Source organism: Lactuca virosa, chromosome 9, assembly GCF_052849685.1.
Source record: "Lactuca virosa cultivar CGN04683 chromosome 9, Lactuca_virosa_CGN04683_v6, whole genome shotgun sequence".
NCBI lineage: Eukaryota > Viridiplantae > Streptophyta > Magnoliopsida > Asterales > Asteraceae > Lactuca > Lactuca virosa.
In genome coordinates, this window is record NC_136434.1 from 124,794,663 (window position 1) to 124,805,461 (window position 10,799).

At 30.6% G+C, this 10,799-nt stretch overlaps 1 long non-coding RNA gene across 1 annotated transcript in view; it reads right to left on the reverse strand.

Moving 5' to 3' along the window:
* Window positions 1-9,117: 9,117 nt before the first annotated feature.
* Window positions 9,118-10,799, reverse strand: part of LOC145138082 (uncharacterized) — a 2,019-nt gene continuing 337 nt past the window's right edge. The window contains exons 1-3 of the long non-coding RNA XR_013721316.1: window positions 10,794-10,799; window positions 9,777-9,917; window positions 9,118-9,669 (exon numbers count right to left, since the gene is read on the reverse strand). The exon at window positions 10,794-10,799 is cut by the window's right edge and continues 337 nt beyond it. This is a non-coding gene — a long non-coding RNA (uncharacterized LOC145138082). The remainder of the gene's footprint in view (window positions 9,670-9,776; window positions 9,918-10,793) is intronic.

The following is a 10,799-nucleotide window of genomic DNA, read 5'->3' on the forward strand; positions in this document are numbered from 1 at the left end:
ATTTGTTGGTCCTTTCAAAATCATTCAGAGAATTGGTAAGCAAGCATACCGCTTGGAATTGCCGGAAGATTTGGCAGGTATTCATGATGTGTTTCATGTGAGTTATCTGCGTAAATGTTTAAGCATATATGATGAAGCGGTTCCGTTATCCAAGGTGAAGCTGGATAATAAGTTAACATATGTAGAAGAGCCTGAAGAGATCGTAAACGAAAGAACGACTAATCTACGTAATAAAGAAGTGGAGTTGGTGCTTATCAAGTGGAAACACCATCGAGGCCCAAATTATACTTGGGAAAATAAGAATGAGATAAGAGCTAACTATTCTCTCAAAAGGATGAGGTATTTGTAACATACACGTTTAGTTATCGTGTTTTGTAATAAATAATATTATGAAATATTATATGAAATTTGAGTATTGAGTTCTAACAGATGATTTTTACTAAGAAATAAAGTAAAACTATGTTTAGAATCACTCGGAAAATATTGGAAGTCTTATGAGATTCCAATCAAAAGGAAAATGTTGAAATTTAACGAAAATATAAAATTTGAAATAAATAGAATTTTATTATTGAAAGTTGTAGATAATTTCGTTAGAAACATTTAGGCGAAAACCTCATCGAAATCCGAGTTATAACGAAGAAGTTATGACCAATCGAAGATCCGCGACAAAACCGGCACGATGCCGAATGACATAAAAAGTGAGTTTTTGATAAACTACTTTTTAGCCTTGGTGGTCTAAATGAAAGTCGTAGTATTTGTTAAACCGAGAATTTTCATAAAAAGAACGTTCAAATCTGACTTCGTATGAGGAAGTTTTGATTTTTCTAAGTTTCGGAATAACAGTAGACACCTAAAAACTCGAAATAAAGATCGAGTGATTTTTAGCCGATGCAACCTAAACGAGAATCGAAGGTCTCGTCAATAGTAGTACAACGGTAAAAAGACAGACGAAAACGAACATCGGATGAAGAAGTTATGAATTTTTAATAGATTTTCTTGTCCCGGTCTGTTAAAAATAATAATATTAAAAATAAAATCAAAATTAGCCAACGGAGTCTAAACGAAAGTTGTAGAACATAATTTCACCTACGTGTGCATATAAAGAACGTAAAAAACGGAGCTCGTATGCGAAAGTTATGAATTTTAGAAGTTTGGGACACAAAAATCGAGAAAAACCCGAAAACCGAGAAAAATCGCATGGACCTTATCCGGCCACGTCACCTCGCACGCAAAGATGCCCGGTGTCCGACGCGCGTCACCCTCTCCTCGCATCTGAGACGCGATCCTCTTCTGATCCGACGTGTGGCTTAGCGCTGGCGCCTTCCGAGCCCCGCCTCGTGTCCCCCTCGCATGCGAGCCACGTGCTCGCTTCTCCTCTCTTCGGATCCGAAGCCTCCCCTATATAAAGGGAGGTGCGAGACCTCCCGTGTAAGTTTGGAAAATTCTCGCATTTTCACTCCTAAACCCATTTTTAAGCCATTCCAACTTCTCCCGAAACCCCGATATCATACCCAACACCCGAAATACGTTCTGAAGTGCCCGAAGACCCCGAGAAATTTATCTTTTCGGTTTGAAGCTCAACCCTCGCAAGGCCCGGTTTTTAAGAAAGCTCTCGGTTTTCATCAAAGAAAGCTAATTATAGTAACGAAGTGCTGCCCAAATTACTATTTTAACCTCCAGTTAATTCACGGTGAGTTCAATATATAGGAACAATTGTATGTTATGTGTTATATGTGGTATGTGCTTTTCCGTTGTTATTATTTCCGCTATTTATGATAGCAAAGCTATACCTTTGGCCATGTGATCAGTGAAATGACTTAGATTCACAGTGATATTGGTATGTAGCCTCTGGCCATGTAGAGCATGTCTCGTAAGAGAATGACTTCTATTCTATGGCATTGGCAGAAGGTTAGACAGGGCTGAAAGCCTGAAATCTACCAAAATGTTTAATCAGAAATTGTATGTCTTCTGTGCCATTTGGGCCACAACTTTATTGATGTATATCTAGTATGGAAATTGTTATGTCTCATTGATTGTATATTTTTGAATCAAATCATTGATTGATATGGAAAGCTTGTCACATGATTCACATATGCCTTTGTTGTTCCTTGTTCCTCTTTGCTTCTGCCATATTGAAGTATATATATATATATTATACCATATATATATATATATATATATATATATATATATAGTATAACGTTATATTGTATCTATTATTGAACTCACTAAGCGTCACCGCTTACCCTCTCAATCTTTAACAATTGCAGGAGATAAGTAACCAGTATAGTCGTATACTGTTGGAAGGTTTAGAATAGTTATAATATTACTTTTGTATTTAGGGATCATGTATGTATAAAAAGTATAGTATCCTGGGTAGTTGTGTAATATATAACACTTTGTAATAGTCGGTTTGTATCCAGTCGTTTGTAATCACTTTATCAATGTAAAATATTGTTTTTATATTTTCAGAAATACGAAAGTTAGGTTCTTTCATATATATATATATATATATATATATATATATATATATATATATATATATATATATATATATATATATATATATATATATATATAAGGCTAGGTTATAATGTGGATTGACAACTATTATGCGGACGTGTGGACAATGTTATTTTATGAGAATTACTAAGAGAATAAGTTGTTTAATAATGTGAATATGTTCAACCTCACACAATTGTTGTCATTTTAATTTATTCTCACTAATTCTTATTCATTTTTGTTCTCATGTATAATTTTTCACTTATTTTCATTCTTACAGAATACGACTCATTAAACATTCTGACAGAATGAAAACAATAAAAAAAAATCTATAATAACCTTATAGACGATTTAATTAGTGAGAACGCGTGATGATGAAAATAGTTATGTAAGATTGACCGTATTCACATTATTAAACAATATATTTTCTTTGTCATTTTCACAAAATAGCACTGTCCGCACAATAGATGTCAATCAACATTTGAACTTCACTCTGTTTATATATATATATATATATATATATATATATATATATATATATATATATATATATTGCGATTAATAGTAGAAAAGCTATGTGAACTTGAACCATGTTCATCGATGGAATTTTATCTGGCAATATATGCAACCATACTTCATGAACACTAAGACCAACAATAGTGGCCTTAAATGGACACTACATTTAGATTACCAATCAACAAGTTGTAGAGATCCTTCAATATAATCCTATCAGTGAGTTTTTTCTTTAGTTCTCCTATTTAAATTTCATATCAATTAAAATTGTCAATATTGCATGATAACGATTTAAAGAGATTTTGCTTTTGAACATTCGGTCAGTATATACCTATAAAGTTGTTATATTGTTTAATAATTGATGAGCTTGTAGAATGTTTTAGTGGGTGTTTGGGATAGCTTTTGAAAATAGCTTATTAACTTTTTAGCTTTTCAAAAAGCTAATAAGCTAAAAAAGTATTTGTGTATTTAAAAAACGTTTTTTTAAAATAACTTTTTAGATAGGAAAAAGTAAAGCTTTCAAAAAACTGGAAAATCCTTTAGCTTTTTAACCATTTTACTCCTGAAAAACAATTTTTCTTATCCAAACACTTTTTAAAATCCGTTTTTCCTAAAAGTCATAAGTTAATAAGCACTTTTCTTAAAAATCACTTTTGTCATAAAAAAAAATAACCCAAACACACCCTTCGTTAGCTGCTTTATCTTTTGGTGGTGGTGGGGTTGTGATGCTACACTACCTTTTGGCCCAGACCGATCAAAAAACTACATAAATAAATGATGTTTTGGTCTTGTGTCGATGCTTGAGACTCCAAAGTGACCATTTTGTTAGAGAAATTGGTGCAAGTTACACAACTACAAGTCGTAAAAAAATTCTTGTCTTATTTGTTGATGTTGCTTTTGTGTAGCAACATTTATCAAGGAAAATTCGTTTATAGTATTTGGATACACACTGAATCAAGTCAAAGGAGTATTTAATAAGTTTTGTTTTTCAATTGTCTTACAACTACTTTACATGGAAATCTACGTAAACAATTAAGTTTTCAGGGACTCTTAAACTTACTAAACAAAAACATTGTTTTTTGGTATTTTGTATCTCTAAATATTATTAAAAGAGAATTTTTAATTCTAAACTGAAGAAATCAGAGCCATTGATTGCATTTCAATCATATATTTTCCACCATTGGATTATTTGTTGATATCATCTTTGTTAATCATTTTATTTTTGTCCAGCAAATTTATAAAACGTATATTATGTTTTAAATTACGAATTTTATTAATAACAATTAAATTTCATCAAAAGTAAAATTAATTAAATTAGGAATTCTATTAATGACAATTAAATCTCATCAAAAATAAAATGAATTAAATTAAGAATTCTATTAATGACAATAAAATCTCATCAAAAATAAAATGAAAAAAATACCCTACTGCACCCCTCATTACCAGTACCCCTACACTCTCTTCTCATTTCTTTACATAATCTATCTAACCTAAGTTTTGTACTGGAGAAGAAAATAGGGGAAAGAAGAAATAGAATACTTGTGCGCTTCGATCTGTATGAATCAATCTTGTGTTCGATCATCATGGAAGAATTAGGAATGATATAGAGATAAATTTTATTTGGATTCTACTTTAATTTGATCGTAGTTTAGATCGATTTTGGTTAAGTTTTAGATTATGTTTATTTTATTATGTTTCAACTATGAAGTTCCAATCTATAAAACCTTTCGATTTAAGTTTAGATCGATAATGGTTACGTTTTCTAAATCTGCTTCGATTTTTCTTCTTATGATCTGTATTGTTGATTTTGATTTTTCAAGTTATATGTATGTCGAGAGCAAAAATATGGACACAATAGCACCACTACCTCTCATACATTGTTTCGATTTGGAAGATATGTCCACTAGGTAATGAATTTGTATATGTCGATTTTATTTTTTATTTTTACGTTTTTTGTATATGTGTTTAGTCAATGATTTTTTTTCGTGGCTTACGAAATCGTGAATGGAATATATACCCGAGTCAATGTCTATAATACTTTACCCATTTGATCCATTCCTGAATTTAGAGATGGAATTCAAACCCTTATACCAGTGAGTGATCCACATATCCTACAACTCAGCAAAATCCAATAGTGATATTTGTTTTGATTTATAAAAACACAAATTGGGCTCTCAGAAATGAGTTATTCACCGATCCCTTTTTAATATTATAAAACATCTTTTAGACTCAATAGCAAAGAAAAGACAAAGTTTTAATATACCATGTAAATAGATTACCTCGATAAACCTTATTGGAAAATGTTTATGATTGATTACTTTTGGTTACTTAGTACGTTTATTTATTTATTTATTTTTTTGTGGAAAAACTGTCTTCTAATTTATCTATTACATATTATTCTGTTTTTTCAAAGGAGAGATACATATAACTCAGATTGCTAATTTATGTTTTGTGTTTTTGGAATACATTTTAGTTGTGAACTTGATGCTATGCAAGTACTTGCGTTGTCTGGGCATGCTGAGAAGTATAATAAGAACCTTGCACAACCTTATTCTTTCGTTTAACTGGTTTGAATCTTCTTATTGAGTTTACTTTCTCAATGATAAATGGGTATACCCTACACTCTTGAAAATAGGGTTGGGAACATTGTGAGTATCTAGGTTTTCTTAGCAATAAGATAAGCCATTAGTATAAAAGTTGCAATATAAACCTTTTTTAATTACATAATAATAACTAAACAAAGATATGTGAAGGATTATCTTTATAATTTAAATTGCAATATATAACATAAAAATCGTATTAAATTTTCATTATGTTCCGTTCCATGCGTCACAAACATGTTTCTGGAACGAAATTACTCATTCTATTATCTGGCTTTTACGATTACCTATCATTTCCATTTCTTTGTTGTTCTATTCTTTGCAACCTCACATATCTCAGAAAAAGTAATTCGGAAATCCATCACAAAATAGAAATGTTTTATAAACTCCTATAAGGGAAGAAGAAAGATAAGACTAAATGAGTGTATGGTGTTAATCTAATTATAATGTTCTTTCATCTCTATTTGCATGTTTCTAGCTTGTTCGTAGTATTGTCTATAAAATATTATTGTTATATTTGAAAGTTCATTTTCCCCTTTTTCATCTTTTTTTGTGTATATTTTAATCTTTCAAGTTTTTTAGAGTATTTGAGGGACCGTTTCTACTTGGGTTTAGGGTGAAGTCGAAAGCCCTAAAACTGGAGGGTAGTTGTATTCAGAACCACTTGAATATTGAAGATTTTTGTTGGCATTAATTTCAATAATCATATGTACCCTAGAAGAGATATCATAACTATAGTTTATTTTTTTTATAACGTTTATTGTATTTTTTTTAAAATGTTCTATAGGTGATGGCTACAAGGTATGATCACTCCTATCTATGATCAAGGGTAATTTGGTAAATCTTTAAATATTACATTGTATTAAAGAGTACAAACAAATATTTTTGACTTTTGGTTCCTTATGAAAGAGGCAAGGGTATAATGGTCCTTTTAATATAAATTGTTTATTTTATTTTTTATTACCTTATGTGTCTACAACATAATTACCCCCTTTTGGTTATGCTTATTCAATATGTCATAATATTTGTTTGATCTAAATTTATGATTTTCATTGTCTGGAATTGTAAGAGTCAGAGACTGTTTTCAATTTTTTAACGTCATCGATTATTTCAATAAATTTTAAGCTGTAAGTGCTTTAGATGGACAATCGAAGCTTTTGATTATATTTGATAGTGTAGTTAAAGGGGGTTGTTTTTTTAGATTATTGATTATTATATCGAAACATTTTTTTTAAATTAATAACATTATCTCTACCATTCAATATGGAAACCATCATTCATGAACCCACTACCATATCAACTTTTCCCTCTCCTCTCTCTTCCATCTTTCCCAACCCACAACACATGAAAACCTTATCTTTTTCAACCCACTCAATTAAAAAAAAATACAAAAAACTAAGGTACAAGTTTTAAAACACATGGTACGAGAGAGAGAGAGAGATGATGATGATGAAGCAGGTTAATGAAGCTACATAAACAACCCACTCCTCCTAGCCCACTCAAACTGGAGTGGTGTCTTGGAGGTACCAATGGTACCTCCCAATTTTACCATGACTCCATCCTCCCTAACCAGAATATATTAATGTGCTTTCATTCAAATGTTTATTAAACGTGGAAAATAACAACATCCAAAAATTGGGATGCTTCTTTCATTCTTTTCTGTACGAATCAAATTTGTAGATTTAATCAGCATGATGGAAGCAACATATGTTTTGCATCCATATTTCATGACAGTAATATTATATAAACAATAAACGATCATTCGGTTATCGTCTATGAACAAAAAAAAAGCTCAAAGAAGAGTGTGTATGTGTAGAAAAAGGGAGATCGATGAACTTATTGCTAACGCTATGAAGAAAGTTGGCAAAGAAGGTACTCACTCTATACTATTGTTATCTATTATATAGTATCTTATCTTCTAAAGAATGGTTAAAATGTTAGTTTTTAGTTTTTTTTTTCAACATTTTGACTATTTTTTTATAGTTTCTACCCGCCAATTTAGCTGATGATGTTGAAGCCTTTTCAAGTGTTGGAATTGGTTATCGTTTGAATGTCTCTTGATGTAAATTTTAAGTAATTATTGTTTATAGTCATTTTTTTACTTAGAATTTTCTTTCACGTTTTAGAGGCACAGTAGCACATATAATAAGTACTATTAAATGAAAAAAAAACTTAGCGAAATTAAAACAAAAAAAATTGGTGTTGATGTTGTCTATACCGTGTAAATCACAATTACAAGAATCAATATTAGCACATATATATGGTTAAGATTACAATTTTTAAAAATGTTCGTATCTTCGAAACATTTTGCATGATTAGTTTAAATTAACAATTGTACACTTATGTTATAGCAAATATCCACACATACAAAACGTCAATCAGATATTCCAATGTATATATTAATTTTAACTAATCATTATAATTTTACAAATAAAACATCTATCTTTGTAAATTAATAATTTTTTTTTTGAAAACATTGATTAGTTATTAGGATTAGTTTTGCCTTTATATGTATTTTTTTATATGTCCCCCGCGTTATACGCGGGTCATAATCTAGTTTTGTTACTAAACAAAAACACTTTACATGGAAATGTACGTAAACAATTAAGTACCATGATGATTATTTGCTTTTGTATTTTGTTATGGGCAAATGTCATCAAAAACCTTAAGTTTACTAGCTTTTGTCGGCTTTACCCAAAATCATATTTTAGGTCCATAAAAGCCTCAAATTTGCAACTTTTTTTTTTCAATTTTACCCACTTTGCAAACCTATCCAGTAAAAATAAATTTTTTTGGCAAACTTAAGAACTTTAATGAACAAAAAACCAAACTTAAGGGCTTTTATAAACCAGAAAAAATGGTAAAACCGAATTTTCTACCAAACTTCAAGACTTTAATAAACCAAAGGTTAAAATTGAAAAAAAAATTGCAAATATCTTGTTTTAATGAATCTAAAATCTGCAAAATGATAAAACCGACAAAAACTTGTAAGCTTTAGGGTTTTTATGTCATTATCCTTTTTATTATTTATAACAACTGAATGTTTATTTATTCTCTAACCATTATGTTTCAAATAGGTTGTTGTAAAATCGAATAGACTACAAGTTTATAGCATTCTAGTTTCTAAAAATTACCATTTATAGCGGCATTTACATGTAAAATGGATTTCCTTTTTTGAAGATTTTGAAAAATAAGCATAAAACATTTCCTTATATAGCATTATACTTTCTGAAAACTATTATTTATATATTGAAAAATAAATAAACAACATTTTTTAAAAATTGTCAACAGTTATAACCACCTAGTTAATTATAAAATAGTAGTCTCTTTATCTCAAAACCAAGCAAAATATCAACGGACAAAATGATATATATGATTTGGGCTAACTTTATTGTCAATGTAATCACATATAATAGGGCCTTTAGTGGGTTGTGAATTGATCATTTTTGATAATCAACGGGATTAATATATTTATACTAGAAAAAAAAAATGCAATGAGCAATTTGATTAGATGGGTTTATTAGACCTTTTTAACAAACATTCACATGATATAGAATATAAGAGGCATCAAGAGAAGTCAGAGGCGGTGAGAGAAGGTTTGGTTGGCGTAAAAGCGTTTGAGGGCCATAAATCCAAGAGCCTGTCCGAGAATGGAGGCAGCAATTGTATACCTGATGGTGGTGGTTTTTGGGATGAGAAGAAAGTTAAGGAGGACAGGTAAAAATGGAATGGTTGCAGCAAGAGCTGTAAACCAAAGAGGTGGGAAGTCGGGTGCAGATTCTCGCCACAAAATGAACATGAAATTAATCGACATGGTCATTCCAGCCATCGCCAGCATCACTAGGAGCTTCGGTTGACTTATCATGACTCTTGCAATGGATGTTATTATCGCTGACACGCACTTGTATTCTGCCCAAATCATGAGCGTCTTTTGGAACTTGGATTGGTTTGTCATAACTACTTCTTGCACGCACTTGTATTCTTCTAAGTTGGATACCTTGGCCACAATTGATGCAACTTTCCTATGCTTAATCCGGTAGTCTTCGGATCCGCTCTGTTGAATGAATCATTTATAAAATGAAGTCACTTGTTTTTTTGTTTTTTTGAAAAACTTGTATCATGAGATTTGAGGGGAAAAGATAAGATACCATATATACATACCTGAGAAGAGTGTTGTTTGTGTTTGTGTGGCTTTATGAAGGTTGCATCGAAACCAAGGTTTGACGTCCCTCTAACATTCAAAAGACTAATAGTTGCTGTCTTTGCTACCAAAGGATGATAAAAATGTTGGGTTTCCATGGCCTGATTGAAAACAGCATGACAATAGTTCATTTGCATAGATTTTGAGCATTTCTTTTATATTTGAAGCATGCAAAAAAAGACAACCCTTTCATAACTTAACTCATTCAGTTTTTTATACATTAAGTAAAAAAGAAATAAAACAAAACTTAATCACTCCTGGAGGAGTGAAAAATATTAAACTCGTGACACATCTAATCAGCCATGTTTTCAAATCCCCGATGGTCAAACCAATTTATATCACAAAATCAACAACAGTATGCTATCAATTCCATAGTTTTCGATACCAAATAGTGAACAGTTGCAACGTGCTTACAAAACTTAATATATATGTTCATTACCTATTAGAGCAATTTTAAAATTCATAAATAAGCAAACAAAACATGATAATAGCTAAATTACTTCATCTTTTTATATTAAAGTCGTGTTTCAAGACATCAGGATCACAATTCACACCAAAATTATCAGCATTCTCATACAGAGATACATAAACTCAGACACATAAAAATCAAGAGTCAAAACATGACCACAAAAATCTGAACTTGTTGCACAAAACATTAACAACTAACAAGAATAAACTTAAGTTTGTTGCTCAGTTACATTCATACAAAATCACCATCTTGGAAAGTACAACAGTCGGTATGATTTTAGAGACCCATGAAAAATTTAGAAACACTTACTTTAATCAAATAAAAAATAAAAGACATAAATCAGAAACATGATTAATTTGATCAAATAATCTTTGCCGATTACTAGAAACATAAATACATATAAAATAAAACGAATAAAACGAAGATAGAAATCAGAAAGATAAGAAGAGCGAAAGACAAATCAAAAATAGAAAAAGACGATCAGAAAAATAAAGAAAAAACATAAGACCCTGAA